Raw genomic sequence first — 21,384 nt, forward strand, 5'->3', positions numbered from 1 at the left:
ATACTGTGTTCTGGGTACATTGCATCTCTCCTGTGTGCCCGCTGCCATGGTCCATAGGAGACACATTGGCGTATAATCCTACCCCTATAGTACAATACACGCCTGATTAATGCCAACATTTCTCTTTGAATTATTACTGTAAAAAACTTTTTGGAAGTACCTTGGGCTGCTGTGCCTTCCCCCTAGAAATGTATACATGTAAGAGCAAGGTATAACAAGGTCTGTCCCGTGCCAGTCCGGGCAGGGGCGCACTTAGTAGTAATAAGGCCTGGACTAGACACAACTCAGGTCTGCAGATCCGCTTTGTGACTGTTCCATCATTTTATATCACATGGAAGGGCATCCGCCTCCATGGGAAGACAGAAGCAATAAGCATGCATAGCCGCTTCACACTGTATAGCGGATGCAGTCGGGGTTCTGCTATCACCCCTACTAATCTCATAGTGATGACCTATCCTATGCACGGGTCATAAAAGGAAATCTACCACTTGGTTTTATGTAGTATGATCCAAACATAGCTTGAGAATGCTGTAGCTACACTGAGGCAGAAACATATTTCGTTTAACCCCTTAACTGAGTAGTTTTGCTGAAAAAAACAATCAAATGAGGATCTGGCGCTCTGTTGGCTCCCCCGGCACTACATCGCTGTGGTCCCTGGCAGGCAGATGTATTCAATTGCTGCACCATCCGCCTGCTGCTGTGTATAAGTCATCCAGCTCAGGTTGATTAGTCCTGTCTGGACAGTTCAGGCAGCTCTGTGTGATGTGTTTATGTACAGCAGCGTGCATGCAACCCAGCCAGGGACCATGGTTCGGGAATAAAATGTGTTATTTAATTGAAAAAGAATGTCTTCTCATAAGTTAGCAGATGTATGCAAACATCTGCAATCTATTCTTCACTGTTCCGCGCGTATATTATCTCCCGACAGGTTATGTGAAGAACAGTGAAGGATAGAATAAAAACAGTGAACACAGGATCATTTAAGTGAAAAACGCAGTGAAAAACACAGTGAAGAATAGATTGCAGATGTTCGGCACATCTGCTTACTTGTCGGGAGATACGCTGTCCCGGGATCCGTGCTGCTGCTCCCCGGTGTCTCCGTGCCGCCCCGGTGTCTCCGTGCCGCTGTTCCCTCGATGTCTCCGTCCTGCTCACCGTGTTCTTCAATGTGTTCTTCACATATATATATTGTTCTTCACATAGTATTTTGTTCGCACCGTTCCGCGCGTATCATCCAACAGTGCATTTAGGCATGTAGACATGGTCAAGACAATCTCCTGCAGTTCAAACCGAGCATCAGTATGGGGAAGAAAGGTGATTTGAGTGCCTTTGAACGTGGCATGGTTGTTGGTGCCAGAAGGGCTGGTCTGAGTATTTCAGAAACTGCTGATCTATTGGGATTTTCACGCACAACCATCTCTACGGTTTACAGAGAATGGTCCGAAAAAGAAAAAACATCCAGTGAGTGGCAGTTCTGTGGGCGGAAATGCCTTGTTGATGCCAGAGGTCAGAGGAGAATGGGCAGACTGGTTCGAGCTGATAGAAAGGCAAAAGTGACTCAAATCGCAACCCGTTACAACCAAGGTAGGCAGAAGAGCATCTCTGAACGCACAGTATGTCGAACTTTGAGGCAGATGGGCTACTGCAGCAGAAGACCACGCCGGGTGCCACTCCTTTCAGCTAAGAACAGGAAACTGAGGCTACAATTTGCACAAGCTCATCGAAATTGGACAGTAGAAGATTGGAAAAACGTTGCCTGGTCTGATGAGTCTCAATGTCTGCTGCGACATTCGGATGGTAGGGTCAGAATTTGGCGTCAACAACATGAAAGCATGGATCCATCCTGCCTTGTATCAACGGTTCAGGCTGGTGGTGGTGGTGTCATGGTGTGGGGAATATTTTCTTGGCACTCTTTGGGCCCCTTGGTACCAATTGAGCATCGTTGCAATGCCACAGCCTACCTGAGTATTGTTGCTGACCATGTCCATCCCTTTATGACCACAATGTACCCAACATCTGATGGCTACTTTCAGCAGGATAATGCGCCATGTCATAAAGCTGGAATCATCTCAGACTGGTTTCTTGAACATGACAATGAGTTCACTGTACTCAAATGGCCTCCACAGTCACCAGATCTCAATCCAATAGAGCATCTATGGGATGTGGTGGAACGGGAGATTCGCATCATGGATGTGCAGCCGACAAATCTGGAGCAACTGTGTGATACCATCATGTCAATATGGACCAAAACCTCTGAGGAATGCTTCCAGCACCTTGTTGAATCTATGCCACAAAGAATTGAGGCAGTTCTGAAGGCAAAAGGGAGTCCAACCCGTTACTAGCATGGTGTACCTAATAAAGTGGCCGGTGAGTGTATACAGGATGGGAGAAGTAGTTCTGGGCTTGGCCCCTATTTACAGAATAAGAGGAATACTATGGTTTGCCCATATGTACAGGATGGGGAAAGTAGTAATATGCTTTGCCCATATATACAAGATAGGAGTAGTATTACTGTGCTATGCCTTAATACTCAGGATAAGAGTAGTAGTACTGTGGAGGACCCATATATACCGCATAGGATTAATAATACTGTGATTTGCCTATATATCCAGGATAAGTGTAGTAATACTCTGCTGTGCGCTTACATACAGTATAAGAGTAGCAGTCAGAGGTTGTACTAATATTTTTCGAAAAATAGTTTAAAATGAGTAGTAGAACTGTGCTGTGCAGTGCCTGTATATACAGGATAAGTATAGTAGTACTGTACTGCGGCAATATATGGAAGATAAGATTTGTTGGGATTAGTAGTGCTGTGCACTTATAAACATGATAGACAGTAGTACAGTGTTGCAGACATATATACAGGAGGTAAGTAGCAATGCTTTAACAATGGAATGCAATTTTTACTATACTAGACCTCAGACATTATTTTAACACACCATGCGTCAGTTACAACATATATACTGTAGTATGCAAGTTTATTCAGTTTTTCACTTATTGCTCCGACTATGGTTCTTGAGAATCCATAACAGTTGACAAATGGCTTGGTTTGGGCATCTAACCAAGGGTCAGGAACAGACTAGATGGAATCACTGAGCAATAATTAACAAGCTGCAGTAGAGCTGGATTAGGGTTGCAGCAATAACTATATACAGCCCTTAGACATCACTATATAAAGTTCCCAACAACCATTATATACAGCTCCCCAGCAATCACTATAAACAGCTCCCCCAGTGATAACTGTATTCAGATCCCGTTATTTACAATATACAACCCCAAGTAATCACTATATACGGCTCCTCCAGCAATCACTGTATACAGCTCCCCCGCAATCATTATATACAGCTCCCCCCGCAATCATTATATACAGCTCCCCCCGCAATCATTATATACAGCTCCCCCCGCAATCATTATATACAGCTCCCCCCGCAATCATTAAATACAGCTCCCCCCGCAATCATTAAATACAGCTCCCCCCGCAATCATTATATACAGCTCCCCCCGCAATCATTATATACAGCTCCCCCCGCAATCATTATATACAGCTCCCCCCGCAATCACTATATACAGCTCCCCCCGCAATCACTATATACAGCTCCCCCCGCAATCACTATATACAGCTCCCCCCGCAATCACTATATACAGCTCCCCCCGCAATCACTATATACAGCTCCCCCCGCAATCACTATATACAGCTCCCCCCGCAATCACTATATACAGCTCCCCCCGCAATCACTATATACAGCTCCCCCCGCAATCACTATATACAGCTCCCCCCGCAATCACTGTATACAGCTCCCCCCGCAATCACTGTATACAGCTCCCCCAGCAATGACTGTATACAGCTCCCCCAGCAATGACTGTATACAGCTCCCCCAGCAATGACTGTATACAGCTCCCCCAGCAATGACTGTATACAGCTCCCCCAGCAATGACTGTATACAGCTCCCCCAGCAATGACTGTATACAGCTCCCCCAGCAATGACTGTATACAGCTCCCCCAGCAATGACTGTATACAGCTCCCCCAGCAATGACTATATACAGCCCCCAGTAACTACTGTATACAGCCCCCCAGTATTCACTGTATACAACCCCCCAACAATCAGTATATACGGCTCCCCCAGTAATCACTATATACAGTCCCATATAACAGTGGTGGCGAACCTATGGCACAGGTGCCAGAGATGGCACTCGGAGCCCTCTCTGTGGGCACCCAGGCCATTACCCAGTCATTCAGGACTCAAGACTTCCTCCTGCAGTCACAGGCAGCCCAGGCTGTGCCTTATTCAGCTGTATTTTAAAGTGAGGAGCAAGGAGGTATGAACAGATTATCATTGTAGCCCCTTCTCTGGGCCTTTGATTCATGCTGTTAAGTAGACCTTAAAGGGTAGCTACAATTATAATCCAAATATCTCCTTCTTTCTACTGTATTGGTGTCCTCAGGACGCCAATACGTTTGAAACCTGTGACAATGCAGGGAGCAATAAGCAATTTGTAAGACAAGCGCCTTACAAAATGTGGGCCATAATGTTGTATAAATTCTAATGCTCGCTTCTCCAACAATTATAACAATCTGATCCAAAACCGCACTACAGCAATTGCATGAGAACCACCTTTGTGACATCATTGTGAGTGCCATGACAGAGGCTCCCTGGCCTGTCATTTGGGACAATCTATTAAATCCTGCTAAATGAGAGCCTCTTTGATTCTCCTTCGGAGCTAAGAACACACAGCCATCAGCCTGTGTTCAGCGCATGCACAGACGAGTGTGTACAGCTCCTTGTAGCTGCACGCTGAATGTGTCTGAGTAGGAGGGTCAAAGAGGCTACTGGGGTGTGGAGTGGCCGGCCGTATAGCCTCAGCTCCGGCAACTCCACGCCCCAGTAGCCTCTTTGGTAAATTTGCATATTACGACAATTAAAGATTACAAAATATACAGGGGACTAAAGGATTAGCCCTAAAAAGGGCTATCCTTACGAACAATTGATGAGCTTACCATCGGATCTGCCTTAATAGGTAGATCCGTGGTGGTAGGTTTCTTTTAAAGGGATGTTCCCATTTGAACAAAGAAATGTTATTGTTTGTTTAATGAAAAGTTTTATAATTTTCCAATATACTTTCTATATATACAATTTACAATTCCTCACAGTTGTCTAGATCTCTGCTTGCTGTCCTTCTGTAGAAAGCTTCTTTGTTTATTTCCAGTGAACAGAAATCTGTCCATGATCACACAAGTGCACAGCTCATTATATCACACAGCTCTGATTAATCACTATTATACTAATGATCCGTTCACCTGTGTGATCATGGACAGATTTCTGTCCACTGGAAGTAAACATAGAAGTTTTCTATAGCATGACAGCAAGCAGGGATCTAGAAAACCATAAGGAATTGCTACAGAAAATATTTTAGAAAAACATGTAATTTTTCATAATGCAAACAATAAAATAAATTTGCTGAAATGAGAATACCCCTTTAGTCTGCTATCTTATGTCATGTCTGTACTACGGTATCAAAAATGGCACAAGTGGTCCAAATTAGCTTTGAGAAGCGCTAAAATTTTGGTACCCAATTTGTAGCTGTTATCTGCACTGTGACATTATATGTGACATTATGGCACGCTGCCTTAATATTTTTTTAGACGCACCAAAAGAAGAATAAATGAGCATCAGAAAACATGGGGTTTAGAAGTTGGTGGACTTGCTTTTCGTTGGTCTAATTATGTGCCAAAGAAGTGCCCAAAAAGGTGTTAGGGGAACTAGATGTGCAGGAAAAGTGTTGGTATTGAAGAGCTGGACTTGTAGCTCATGCACACGGCCGTCTGGGGGATGTATACGTTCCCCATAGACGGCTATGGTGCCAGGGCTTGGTATGGTGAGCACAGCAATAGCTCACCATTCCGTGCATAGCTGGGTGGCATACATTCGTGTGTATGCTAACATATACCTTTTAAAGATAACTTGTATCCAGTCCATAAGTCAAAGTTTACAATTCCCAATGGGCAGAATATCATGTATTAGATAATATATACAAAGACATGGAATAAATAATTACCATATTTCCACTTATTTCTTACTCGTAGATACAGATATTGTCCATTCTGAGCTCTGATGTTGATTATTACATTCGACACATTGAGGATATTTGGAATAGTTTACCTTTAACGGCTGCCTCATTCTCTATCACTATGGCTTGTGGTAAACAGAATAGAATTGTAAAGCATACGCAGTGGCAGCTGTAAAGGTCTGCATTAGCTGTCCCTTTGAGATCACCAAGAAAATAAGACAACATGCTGTGAAAATGTGCTTGACCTTAATTTGCTTGTGAAAGCTGTACAAAGTAATGAAAATGTGAATGCAGCACAGGCCACAAGTTCTCCCACTCTGATGGGTGGTAGCATTGGAGCCTTGAGGATTATATGAATCATCCTGGAAACGGTTCCTTTGCTGTAAATTCACCCATTGGTGTAGTATAACAATTCAGCCAACCTATATGTTATTCATAGATATTACTTATACAATTCTACAAAGATCATATTTGGAAGGAAATCGCTAAACTTTTAATAGCTACTGTTCTTACCAGTCATAGAGGAGAGATGACCTCACACAAAATCAGACTGGGCTCTTGTGTCTCATGCATTGCAGGCTTCAATTATTAATTCACATTCTGGACAATGGACAAGTACCCTTCTCTCCATTTTTTTGCAAAAAATTAGTGATGAGCAGGTCTGAACCGCCAAATTTGGGTCCGTACCATATTTGTTGGATTTGGCAACCACGACTCCTGTAAGGATCGTCTTCAGGGAAAACACAGCAAACTGGTTGATTAACGGGGCTGGGGTTGATTACACCAGAGTCACATGTCTTACCTGGCCAATCAAAGCTATGTTCAGGCTGACTGTGGTTACTAAGAGGATGCAAGCTGGTTGATGAGCTTCCCAGCAATTAAAGGGGTTGACCACTTTACCTCATGTCTTTTGCAATGTGTGTGTAAGTGGGGACAGCAAAATATTAGGTGAATTACCACTATACATCTTTTAAAGGTACTGCACCACTTTCTTGATAGGTAAATTGATCAGTTAGACGTTCTTGACCATACAATGGCAGCCGATGGAGGGTAAGATGATCTTTATCTGTCCATGAACAATCACCCTGCCAGGACCTTATGATAGTAGTCATGAGTATAAGACCAAGGTCCTGGCAGGTTTATTGTTTATAACCAGACATGTGACTATGCTGTATAAAAACATGGGAGAGATACTGCTCTTCATATGGTCAATCAGACAAACAAAAACTAACTATTGCCCCTTTAGGGCACTTAGGTAGGGCGAGGAGGCTGCTGTGATTAGGGACATGTTGAAAACTGAAATAATGTATTATTATTATTTAATCTGGAAATAATTTTAGGGCATTGTGAAGAACTGCATGAAGCTACTGATGGGATGCTACAATGCAGAGCTAGACTTGGTACTATTAGCACTTACAGCGTCGTAGAGCAATACTTTAAAAGATAAGACTTCAGCAATATCTTAAAAGGGTTTGCTCATGAAAGCAAATTATCAAATTTCAATTCCCTAGTGATGTTTACACAATAAAGATTATTTTCAACCCCCTTACTTTACAATTTTACTCAGTTTTATTGCTGTTTTAGCTCCTATCACTCAGTGATTGTCAGTGTAAAATTCAGCGTGGGTGGGGCCTCTCTAAGCAGACATGTTATGATCCATCTTGTGTGCTGACAATATGGATCAATGTGGCTTATATACACTTTCATTTACCTTATGAACTTTGTACTAGTATCTGACACATAGAAAGAGAGATGAGACAGATCAGAGATGAGAGACTATGAGATCCATGAGATGTATATTGCATGCTCAGCTCTGCTACATCTCTGTTTGCCAGACACACTATCAGATTTTATGTGCCTCCCTCCCCCTTCCCGAATAAAGAACTTATGTAGCTTGTAGCTCTCCTCTTGCTGCTGTTGTTTGCTGTCAGTAAGTGAGTGTGTTTCAGTGTGAGTTCGTCCTGGAATGCAGGGTGAGGGACACTGCAGGGAGCAGAGGGAGAGAGAAGCTCAGGTCCACAGCATCAGGCAAGATGTTTGACGATCCTAAAGTCAGAAGATCCAGGGTCGGAAGCCAAGGGCAACTGAAAGTGTGTACGCCAGGACTGATAGACAGGTCGGAATAATATCTGTGAAATGCTGGATTTTTGTTAATTGAATTATGAGTGTGTTATTTTGTTGTCCTGAGTATATTTAAGAAACTTGTTTTCATGGAAATACCCCTTCAATGCATGGTCTCAGTATAGTTTTTCATTCAAGCATCATCCTAAAGGCGCAGGCTCTGTACAGTTGCAGCATCATCCAGCAATATCTTATAGGTGCATTCTCAATACAGTTTGTAGTTCGAGCATCATACAGTGTTAAGTAAAATAACACTGGTACTGTATTTTTTGGACTATAAGACGCACTTTTAAGCAAGAAAAAATCTTGCTAAAATGTCCCTGCGTCTTATAGACCAGGGGTCAGGAGGATCCAGCGCTGCCAGACCCTCCTGACCCCTGTAATGGAAATCGGGTGATGCCCTGACACAGAGCTGCACCCGATCTCCCAGAGAGGAGCCTCCGTACTGCTCTCCCCGATGTCCTACAGGACCTGCGGTGATGTCAGAATCATGTGACTGATCACATGCTTCTTACATCACCACAGATCCCATGCTTCCCTGGGACAGGGTAAGAAGAAGGGGAATGGGGGACGTGTGTGTGTATAGGTGAGCTGAGTGTGTATAGGTGAGCCGAGTGTGTATGTGGATGGATGATGCAGTGCTAAGTGTGTAAATGTATGTCTGTGTGTGCTGTGCTTTAGTGCGACCAACAGGGATATTTTAATTGGTGAAAAATATATTTTTCCTTTTTTTGGAAGCCTAAATCTGGGGTGCGTCCTATAGTAAGAAGCGTCTTATAGTCCGAAAAATATGGTATATAACAAAAGTTAAAATAAAGAGGATTCTACCTTGCCATACATCCTCGTGTTCTTGTTATGAACCAGGCATGGATTCTATGTGACTTGGCTTTGCCAGTGTATGAATAAGTTGGTAGAGGGTGCAATACCTCATTTCCTGAATTTTAACTTGAAATAGTCAAATTCCACAGAACCAAATTCTAAACTTGAAATTGACAAAATATGTTCCTGTGAACATAATTTCTCATAAATGTAGCCACGTTGTACCTTGGAAACGAGATAGCTTCCTCGGATATGACCACCCCACACTCTGGCAGCGGTGGCCAGACTTACCCTATTGAGCCCTGCCTGACCACCTGGTTTCAGCGTTCATTACCACAGGATGGCTGTGAGGCATGGCTGTGGCCATTTCATATGCAAAAACCTTTTTGTTTCTTTGTGCTATCACTCCAGCAGAGGTGGTCATGTCCAAGGACAAAGTTATTTCTAAGGGACCATATGACTACATTTATGAGAAATCTTCAAAAAGATACATTTTTTTAATAACATCTAATTAAAGAAATGTATATATACATGACAGATTAATAAAATTGAATGTGAAGACACATTCAAGACAAGAATACCCCTTTAAGGATGAGCCGCATTTTTTGTATTCTGACATGTTGTGACTTTTGAATGCTTTTACATATCAAAGCAATTGTCAGAATTGTGAAGGTGTACTTCATGTTAGCAGTTAATTACGGCTGATAAGTTTTGCATTTATGTAAAAAAAAATAAAAAATTGCTAAATAACATTTTCCCATATGTCTGCTTTACGTTTTTAATAAGTATATTATAAGTATAATGGTTAATTTATTTTGATATCACATGGCTTACAAATCGAATATAGGTATTCCGTATTTATAACAAGATTTCAGAATTGACTTCTTTGGGGATCATTATTGTTTTTAATGGAATTTGAAATTTAATATAATATTAGAAACCCCCTATATATCAGCCAATGTTCAAATCTGCACCCTTTAAACTATCAGAAACTGCTTTTAGGATGATTGTTAACCCCTTGAGATATTCATAATAATTAAATTAAAATGGAGGGGAAATTTAGAATGGTCCGATTATGTCATTAAAATGTTCATTTTACACATTAACATTAACAAAAGATAAATATTGTAATGCAATTTGTCCCTATTATGGAGACACCCCACATGTGGACGTAACTTGTTGTAGGGGCGTACAGTGAGGTGCAGAAGGGAAGAAGGGCCATTTTTGCCTTCTAGAATTGGGTGGTTTTTAGTTGCTTCATGGAACACTTTTTTGAGCTATAACGTATATGTTTTCTATTAATGTTGCCATGCGAGGGCTTATTATTTTCAGGATGAGATGCATTTTTCCATGTTTGGTATGGCTATGTCCTATTGCTGAAAATGTATTACCTTTTTGTGGAGTGGTTTTGTGGAGTGGTTGTGTAATTGATTTTTGACTTTTTTTTTGGGGTTGTTCACCATATACCCTAAATAACATGTTAGATTTATTCTACAGGTCAGTATGATTACTGCATTACCAAATTTCTATATTTTTGCTTATGTTTTACGAATTTTGTACAATAAATCCTTATTTATAAAAAAAAATCTATAATAAGGTTTAATAAGGATTTAGTTTTATTGTATGGTTCATTATGGATGTGGTGTTTTTATGGGGTTTTTATTTATTTATTAGTTTATTTTTATTTTAAACTTTTTTTTTTTTAAACTTTTTTTTTTTTTTTTTTACTTGTGCCGCTATGGAACATGAACAAATAATCGTTCAATTCCTTGTTCAGTATAATACCCTGCAATACTGGTGTATTGCAGGGTATTAGCACTGACAGCCTATGCTGATGCATAGCCTGTGTATTACAAAGAGTGACAGGTTCTTTGGATTTCGTGTTATAGAATAAGAAAAAATTAGTCAACAATGTTTAAAAGATTTATTGTAATACAAAACTATATAAAGAGGTAAATATCAAAAGATTATACTCACAACACTGTCAACTTTCATTGATGAGCTCCGGCACACAAAATCTTCATGCGCTTATCAACTTACAACTCTGTCCAGCATCATTGATGACCTTCCGGCAGGTAGGGGTCTTCACGGACTATCACCAAGCAGTAGAATGACAGGTATTGACAGGTATCATCAGGTCTTGAGGCGTCCCACAAGTACCCAAGCAGTATAGCATCAGTCAATAGCTAGCTCTCAATTCTCTCAAATCCCCCCGCTAGGTGATAGTATGGAAGTTTTATACCCCATGTCTGTTCGTCACCAAACTATATGGAAAAAATATGTATGCACATGTTTTCTCTCATTATTCTCCTAATGGTATAGTTTCCCATAAAAGTGGCCAGTTTTCATTGGAAAGCATCCCAGGAGATGGGCGCATCCCAGAAGATAGGTGCATCCCAACAAGTGTGTGAAATTAGGATAAGAATATGTCAAACTTAATGAGAATAAAAATGTCAAATATTATGAGGATCAAAATATGTTCATTTGGGCTCATTCACAGTTGAAATAAGGTTACATGAACAAGAGCAGACATGTTGTATCTTCGACTCCATTTTGGTTTTCCATTACAGCCTGACACACTGCCTGTAAGTTCCAGTCTGTGACAGGACCTTACAGGCATTTACTATGGACAGCTCCGACCCTAGGGTTGCCATAGCAACGATCACCATCCCCTGAAAACCCTGCGGGGGGCACTGATCAAGCAAGGAATCTCCCTGCAGCCATTTAAATGCCACAGTTGCGCTTACTGCGGCATTTAACCCCTTATCACCGACACTAGTTTTCCGCTCAATGACCAGACTCGATTTTTCAAATCTGACGAGTCTCATGATAATTGCTTATAACTTCGGAACGCTTTAACATATCCCGGTGATTTTGAGAATGTTTTCTCGTGACACAATGTTAGTTATAAAATTTAAGTGATAAGTTTTGCATTTCGTTCTGAAAAAAAGTGAAAATTTGGCAAAAGTTTGTAAAAATTCTTCATTTTCCAAGTTTGAAATGTTCTGGTTTCCAGACAAGATGTAAAACTACCCAAAAAGTTTGATAATTAACATTTACAGAATATCTGCTTTATGTTGGGATGATAATTTATGCTTCCGGTCATTTTTCTAGGATGTTATGAGGTGCAGAACTTTTAGGTGCGATTTTTCTTATTTTCATGAAAATTGCCAAAACTCACATTTTGAGGGACAACTCAGCTTTCAAGTGACTTTGAGAGGCCTAAATAATAGTAAAACCCCATAAATTACCCCGCTATAGAAAGTTCACCCCTCAACGTATGTAAAACAACTTCTATTAAGTCTATTAACCCTTTAAGTGTTTCACATGGGTTAAAAAATATGGACCTGCGATTTAGAAACTATTGAATTTTTTTGGAAAATACATTCATTTAGGCCAAAACTGAAATTTTCAGAATAAATTAAATGATGAAACGCACTGCAACGCTTGATACCCAATTCCTCCCGAGTGTACTGATACCCCATATGTGGTGGTAAACTTCTGTATGGGCGCACAGCCGAGTATAGAATGAATGGAGGCGCCATTCACAGCAGATTTGTATTGTCACATTGTCCGACCTATAAATTTTTAATATTTTTTGGTAATACAAACATATGAGGGCTTATTTTTATGGGATGAGATACAATGTATAGATAATTTATTTTGGGAGTCTAAAGCTTATTCTTGAGATTTTATTAACTATTTCAAGGGGGACACAAACAAAATCATCAATTTTTATTTTGGATTGTTAGCATTTTTTTTCCCCCGCTCACCGTAACGTAAAAATAATATTTTATCTTTATTCTCTGGTTCACTACGATTGCGGTGATACCTCATTTATATAGTTTTTCTTATTTTTGCTTAATTTTCCTGAGCAAAACCAATATTGGAGAAAATCGCATTGTTTTTACTATTGACAACTTTTCAGGGCCATAACTTCTGTATTTTTCTGTTGTCAGATCTGGTTGAGGGCTTATTTTTTGCGAAAAGAGTTGTTCTTTTCAGTTGTATCATATTAGGGAACGTAACTTTTTTTGATCACTTTTTAGAACATTTTTTGTGATGGTGTTTGATGAAAAATTGTATATTATGGGAAGTTTTCCGAGTTTTTTTTTTACGTAGTTCACCGAGCGGGTTCAATATTGATTTAGATTTATTGTACAGATTAATACGGATGCGGTGATACCAAATATGTATGTTTTTGTGTTTTATTTACTGTATATGCATTTTATGTGTTACTGGGGAGATTATCGGACTTTTATTTTATTTATTTATTTAATTATATTATAAAAAGTTTTAATTTTTTTTTTTTAACTTTTTTACATTTTCCACATTTTGGCTTGAATAAGCAATCATCCGATCACTTATTCAAGCCTCTACACTGCAATACACTTGTATTGCAGTGTAAAGTGTAAGTAACTGAGCATGCCGCGCATGCTCAGTTACTTACAGCCGGGTCCTGCCAGGAAGGCAGGACCCAGCGAGAAGAGGAGCCGACAGCCTCGGGTCACTCGTCGGGACCCGGGGCAGCGGCAGGAGGGATCGGATCCCCCGGTAAGCACACCGGGGGGGTCCGATCCAAGGGGGACACACTTGCACGCCGCGGTCATGCTTGACCGCGGCGTGTAAGGGGTTAAACACCCGGGATCGGAGTTTTTCCGATCCCGGGTGTTAGTGCCGGGTCTGGGCTGTGATATCACAGCCCGACACCGGCACTATACTGACCCGATGTCCCGAAATCTTCTTCTGACGCGGTGCCGTATAAAGGCGTCGCGTCAGAAGAAGTACCCTTAATGACCGCCGTAGAATCCCGATAGGGCGGTCATTAAGGGGTTAAAGAATTAACACTCGACTGTGTGTGTTACACAGGATCACTGTACGATTTCCAATGCCCGTTCATCTCCCATGCAGAGGTGAACTGGCTCTGTGCCGTACTATAAGGACAAGGAACATTTTAGCCAGACTCCATGCTAAATCTCTAGTATAACAGAGAAACTTCACACTATAGAGTTTCAAGAAAACAAGACCCAGAATATTTTTTTACATGGGAGCTCACTTAATCAGTTATAATAAGGGAGACAACCATCCTGTCTGTCAATTGCTCTTACTACAGACGCCAAAGATGCCATGTGTGAAATATTGATGGTTTAAAAAGAAAATAAAAAATATATGGCTGACAGTATTTTTTGCTTTTACAATCCGTTATAGGGGAAAGGATGACAAAGTTTGGAGAAGAAACAAAACTATGTTATGAAAGTGCTGCTTTGGTTAAAATAGAAGCTCTGATCATGAATCCGTTGAATTGCGTTTTTAAACTTATTTCAAGCACATCAGGAGTAACTCCTCCCTGAACGCATGTGTTTGTAGACCTAAAAGCACGCGTCTTGCCTTTTAAAGGGAACCTGTCACCAGTAGACCCATTTTTAGCACTCCCCCGTCCCCACAGAGCATAGTCCATACACTGCCAAAGTGTTTTTGTATTAAAAATTGGTTTTACAGGAAAAAAGATATGTTATATTGTACCTTTCATTAGCATCTGCTGTGTGACTAGGCAGTTGCCTTTTGGGAGGAGCTGGAAAGGAGCAGCCCCCCCCCCCCTTTGGAAACATGTGACCTTTTCAAATATATGAAAACACCCATCACTGGGCTTAGGGATGCCCCCTGCTCCTCTACAGCCAATCCTGAGTGTGGGGAGTTATTCATATATTTGAACAGGTCACATGTTTCCCAAGGGTGGGGGGGGACTGCTCCTTTCCAGCCCCTCCCATTAGGCAACTGCCTAGTCACACAGCAGATGCTAATGAAAGGTACAATATAACATATCTTTTTTTCTGTAAAACCTATTTTTTATACAAAAACACTTTATGCTCTTTGGGGAATGGGGGAGTGATAAAAATGGGTCTCCTGGTGACAGGTTCCCTTTAAAAGAAAAAAAAACAGAAACGAAAAAGAACTGAGTCCTGTAGGGGTTAAAGGAGTATTGCAGGATTTATGATTTATCACTGTGGCCTATTCACTCTTTACCATGCACAGGGAAATACATTGTTCAGAAGCTATAGTACTTGGTTTTGCATCTGAGCTTCATATAATAGCAAACGGGCCATATGACAAATACACGCGATACACACATGTGAAGCTGAAGTTCCATTCATTCTAGCATCTCACCTCAGCCACTCTGATCTTATAGTGATCATCTCTCCGAAGGATAAAAAACCTGGAATACGCCTTTAATGAATAGGAATGACTTGTGGTAATGCAGGTCCATAGGATGCCATAGGGGTGACCTGATCCAGGCTTGTATATTTTGCAGAGATTCTTCTTGGTATTTCTCTGGAAGCAGGCGTTGGTTCATTAACTAAACTTCTACCATTTCCATTTCTTTCAGCTAATGAGCGCTGCAGCCTGAGTCAGGGAACGCTCCGGTACTGATGAGTGCTAATTGAAATATCAATTCCCCTGATACATTTCTCACAAGGTTAATGTTTTTGCTTGCAATCAATTTTCTTAGGGTTAGGAAGCAAGGGATTAATCCTCATATATGTGGTTTTATCCCTCTAGATATGAAGACAGGGCATGAATATAGAACATTTTCAAGTGACAGCACTTCTCAATGTTCTAATTTGTAGAATGTAATATTATGGATAGATGTTTTTCTCTTCAAAGTTATATGTTATTTTATGTTTATATTTCTGCAGTAGAAAGTCAATACTTACAGTTTTTGTATACACATTGAATTTTTAAAATTTCTTTCAGTAAGATTTGGAAATGCAGACAAATCTGATCAGACGAGGTTACAGAAGAAAAGTGAAGAAATCAGGCGATACCTTTTTGAGGCTAAATGTGTATATTTGATGGTGAGCTTTCGAGAATACTAGTTCTCTTCGTCAGACATGCATTTTATACACACGTGGCAGTGATCATCAAAGGATATTAAAAAAAAAACTTTAAAATAACAAAGGGATGGCATGATAGCAATAAAAACACAAAAAATCTGTGAGGTGAGGCAAAAGAGCCCTGGTTCTTATCTGCTTGTGGCCTCCAAGGAAGAGGTAGGAGGTCATGAATCTGGCATGGAAGTTAAGGCAACTTTGTAAGGTGTTGAATCTCCTTATTATTTGTACTCTCATTCTTTCCTTTCCCTCTGTGTCTTAAAATGTCCCATTAAAATAGTAATCTGTAATCTTCCATAGTATGGTCCTCTCTGGAGAAATGTGCAGCTATTTGGATATCTTTCCTTTCATTTAATATGAAGAGAACTAGTATTCTTGAAATCTTACCATCAAATATACTCAGTTAGCCTCAAAAAGTTATCGCCTGATTTCTTCACTCTTCTTCTGTTCTCCATGGCTAACACGGTACAAATCTACACTGCTAGCAGACTAGGGTACTACAGATTTCAATGGGAGCTAAGCTGCAATGTATTAGTTCAACCACTACACTGAGAATAGAGCTGTCTGTTTCCTTTTCCATTCTGTTTACCAGCTAGTGAGAACTTCTCATATGGTGGGTTTATGGGTGTCGGCCTTCTCTAATCTGATCTTAATGAACTATCCTTTGTATAGGATATCGATATTTTTAGCCCACAAAAAAGCTTTAAAGGAAACCTGTCCTTACCGCTGGGGTTTTCCCTTCAGTTTAACAGCAAGAAAGGACGGTCGCTCAGCTACTCTACGCTTTCTAGAGGAACTTTCTGTTTTCTGTGACACTTTTGAGCTTAATCCTCCGGACTTACCTGATTGGCCCCAACAACCTGCCCCGGTGGACCTACCCTCCACCTGGCAGCCAGTTCGCCCACCGAAGAAGCGCCAAAGGGCCCCAGATCCCGACCGCAGACCTTTGTCTAGAAGCTGAGTATTGATATTGCCCCCTTCTGCTCCTCTTTACCCCCATTGGGCTGCTCATGTGACCCTCCCCATTTCTTGTCTACTTTCTACTCCTGTTCCCCCTTTCGCCTCCGTTGAGCTCTGGATTGGTTATAAGCTAGTATATTTGCCTTAGTCAACACCACACTGTATAATACCGAGCTCATATGACTAATTTACATGGACCCTACATCGCAGCTCTGGGACACGCAGTGACTCCTGTGTCTTACTTTCAAGTCATGATGGTAGATATGTATCTACTTTCCCCCATAGTAGATCTCCCTAATTGCTCTCGCTCCTTGTTGACGGAGCTGTTACCCTCTGTGAAGAAATGGACTATATCTTGGGAGATTTACGGCGAGAACAGCTATAGGCTATCCTCGCTATTTCAAATTGTCTTCTTTTTCTTAGAGTTTTTTTGGTTTATATGTTTTATATTGTTTAACAAATTAACCCATGGATCTCTATTTAGGTTGTCCTCCGCAGGTGTAATATCTATGGCGGGAACAGTATACGGCCGGGCTCCCCCGGGAGGCTCACAGGCCGAGTTTCTGTCAGCCATACAAATTTCCTCAATGCACGAATGGTTAATACACATTGACTATGGTTAGACTGCTCTCACTGAACGCTAAAGGTTTAAACACTGATGTTAAAAGAAGACTTGCACTGAAGACAATACGTCAAGCTAAGGCAGATATAGCATTCTTTCTGGAGACACACTACACAACTACAGGGTCTTTTCATTTTGCTAAACACTGGTACCCAACAGCCTTTCTAGCTAATGCCCCGACTAAGAAAGCGGGAGTAGCTATTCTCATATCTCGCCACTGCCCATTCCAGCTAGCTGGGGTGGAAGCTGACCCAGAGGGCCGTTACATTATACTCAAAGGCTCCATTCTGGGTATTAACATAATACTATATAATATATATGCCCCCAATTCACGCCAACTCCCGTTTCTCAACAAGGTCCTTTCAAAATTGTCCTCATCCGAAAATGAACTTCTGATATTGGGAGGAGACTTTAACGCTACATTCTCAGAACATGTAGATCGCCTCCCCTTACCGCCTCGCCCTGCTCCCCAGACAGTGAAAGCCCTAGCTCTAGGTCTCCGTCGCCTGATTCGTAAAAACTCATATGACCTATGGCGGGTAAATAATCCAACAGCTAGGGAGTTTACATATTACTCTTCTCTTCACAAAACACATACACGAATTGACTATTTTTTCGGGAATTATCCAGCTTTGCGGGCCTTAGGGGAAGCAACGATAGGTCATATCACATGGTCGGACCACGCACCGGTCCATTTAGACCTGCAAATCGAAGATAACCCGATTAGATCCCCCCATTGGCGTTTAAATGAAACACTCCTCACCTCCCCGCTTTCAAGGGAATCCCTACGGACGGTCCTCACTAACTATTTCAAGGAAAATACACCCTCAGCACCCTCTGTCCCAATTCTATGGGAAGCCCATAAAGCAGTCTTTAGGGGGGAAGCTATTTCTCTGGCCACCAAGTTAAAGAGGGACAGAATACTTAACTACTCTAGATATAAACAAAACCTCAGATTAGCGGAAAGGGACTTGGCTGCACGCCCGACCCCCTCCTTACTTAGACGGGTACAGATGCTCCGTTCTAAAATCAGGGAGTTAGATCTCCTGGATTTGGAACGCATGATCAAATACTCAAAACGCAGATATTATGAGTTTGGGAACAAGGCACACTCTTTATTGGCGCACCAACTCAGACAGAAGACTTCCAGCCAAAACCCATACTCCATTAAAGACAATCAGGGCACTCTACACTATCACCCTACGAAGGTAGCAGAACTTTTTCATACTTACTACTCGTCCCACTATTCCCTCGCTCCTCCTATACACTCCTCCCAGGAACGGAATATTAAAATAGACCAATACTTGTCTCAATGCTCCTTACCTCCGCTCCCCTCAGAGGCACTAGCTCACCTAAATCAAGAAGTCACGATTGAAGAGATTGAGGATATAGTGAAAAGCCTACCGGGGGTTAAAGCTCCAGGGCCCGACGGCTATACTTATCTCTACTATAAAATTTTTCTCGCCCTTCTGGGCCCCCACATGGTCACACTATTTAATAGATTCCTCCAGGGAGAGCCAATTCCTCAGACAATGCTCTCCTCTTATATTACAGTTATCCCTAAGCCAGGCAAAGACCCCTCAGAATGTCCTAGTTATAGACCTATAAGCCTACTAAATTCCGACCTAAAAATATTTACTAAGCTTTTAGCTAACAGGCTAAGTGAATGGCTTCCACAATTGATACACAAGGACCAGGTGGGATTCGTTAGGTATCGACAAGCAGGAGATAATACACGACGTACCATTGATTTAATAAGCTTAACGCAAAAGGCTAAATCGGAAGCCTTGCTCCTGAGTCTTGACGCCGAGAAGGCTTTTGATCGCCTAAATTGGCAATTTATGTTTAAAACACTTGCTCGCTTTGGACTGCGTGGACCTTTTGTGGAAGCCCTGAAGAGTCTATATGCAACCCCTACGGCACAAATACGACTCCCTCATGCTCACTCTGCCCCTTTAACTATAAATAACGGGACCCGTCAGGGATGTCCCTTATCCCTTTTACTTTACGTCCTAAGTATCGAACCATTGGCAGTAAGTATCCGAAATAACCCAAACATTAATGGTATTAAAGTTAGAGACAAACAATTCAAAGTAGCCCTGTTCGCCGATGACGTTCTACTTACACTTGAAGAGCCTCTTATTTCCCTACCAAATCTCCACGCCACTATTGAGAAATACAGCTTAGTATCAGGATATAAAATTAATCACACTAAGACGGAGGCCCTACCACTAAATCTATCCCCTCATACACTGAATTCTTTAAAGAGTAGTTTCCAGTACTCCTGGTGCTCAGCATCCCTCAAGTATCTGGGAGTCAAGCTTACCCCCACTATTTCATCTCTATATAAAGAAAATTTCCCCCCCCTAATACAAGATGTGAGGAGACAGCTGCAAACTTGGCATCCTATATACTTATCCTTATTGGGCAAAATCGCAGCGATCAAAATGTCAATTCTTCCAAGATTTTTGTACCTATTCGAGACACTCCCGGTTAGAGTCCCAATAACATCCTTACGACTGATACAATCGCTTTTCTTAGACTTTCTGTGGAACTCTAAGAGACACAGAATTCCGAAAACAGTCTTGGTGGCACCAAAATCAAAAGAGGGTCTTGGCCTTCCAGACATTACTCTATACTACTACGCAACACACCTGCGACATATAGTCTCTTGGACATCTTTGCCTGCCTTTAATAGATGGACAGAAATTGAAAAATTATGGCTAGCCCCGGTGCACCCCAGTTCATTAATCTGGGGTCCCCCGACGGAGATCCCTAATTCATTGTTGTTAGGCCCTATGGCCTTCACTAGAGACATATGGCATAGGTGTCGGATCCGCTACTCTCTAGCGACACACAGATCGCCACTTACTCCTTTTTTGTATACCCCACACTTACCCCAAAGCCTTGGAGCAGACTTTGTTACTTTCTGGAAGCCAATGAACGCTTTCCGAATTAAAGACCTGACGCACCCTACAACTAAACAACTGCTCACGTTCACTGATCTCTGCTTGGCATCAGATCAATTTGCAACAGCATCTGACACTTACCCCCAGATTTACCAATTCTGTCTTAAAATATTAGGATCTGTCTCCATTCCATCCCTTACACCATTTGAACGGATATGTCTGAATAATTCCACTTCGAAAGGTCTGATTTCAGACTTATACGCCTTACTTATAGCACAAATAAACCCAGAACCTAGCAGACATTCATATATGCTCAAATGGGAGGAGTGGTTGGGTAGGGAGTTACCGGAGTCAATATGGAAGATAATTTGGGAGAATGCACCCAGAGGTGCTCTGTCAGCACTCTATAAAGAGAACCAGTATAAAATTTTGATGCAATGGTACCACACACCGATGCTGCTCCATAGACTTAACCCATCCATCCCTGACGTGTGCTGGAGATGTGATAACCCTGGGGCATCTTTATTTCATATATTTTGGGATTGCCCGTCTATTCAGTCTTTCTGGGCCGAGGTACACACACTACTGCAGAAGACCCTGGATACTACACAGAATAAGGTAGGACTGGGGAAATCTCAGGCCAGACTCTTTTTGCACATTTTGAGCGCGGCAAAAACTCTGGCTCCATTATTTTGGAAAAAATCGACCCCCCCCACTTTATTAGATCTATGTGTACGTATACGGCATATGCGGACAATGGAATATATGACGGCCTCTCTACATGAAAAGACAGACCAGTTCTGTGCGACCTGGGCCTCCTGGGATGCTATATACCATAGCTTTCTATAGTGAATTGCACACTTTATTGCGGAGACACGTATGAGATACATGGGTAGTTTCTCGTTTCTTTTTGTTTTTTTTTTATAAATACACTGTTTTCCCTTCGGGAATGTTTATGTTTCTTTTTCTTAAATTTCCAAATGCTGGTTGCTATTT

At 41.5% G+C, this 21,384-nt stretch overlaps 1 protein-coding gene across 3 annotated transcripts in view; it reads left to right on the forward strand.

Annotated features, from left to right (window-relative positions):
• Window positions 1-21,384, forward strand: part of AIG1 (androgen induced 1) — a 147,303-nt gene that overhangs the window by 360 nt on the left and 125,559 nt on the right. Inside the window, exon 2 of one of the 3 annotated variants that reach the window (XR_011854133.1) lies at window positions 15,393-15,482. The exons of the other annotated variants lie outside the window; for them this stretch is intronic. The gene's annotated coding sequence lies outside the window, so the exon portion shown is untranslated. The remainder of the gene's footprint in view (window positions 1-15,392; window positions 15,483-21,384) is intronic. 3 annotated transcript variants of the gene reach the window in all.

This window comes from Engystomops pustulosus, chromosome 3 (genome assembly GCF_040894005.1).
Source record: "Engystomops pustulosus chromosome 3, aEngPut4.maternal, whole genome shotgun sequence".
NCBI classification, from domain to species: domain Eukaryota; kingdom Metazoa; phylum Chordata; class Amphibia; order Anura; family Leptodactylidae; genus Engystomops; species Engystomops pustulosus.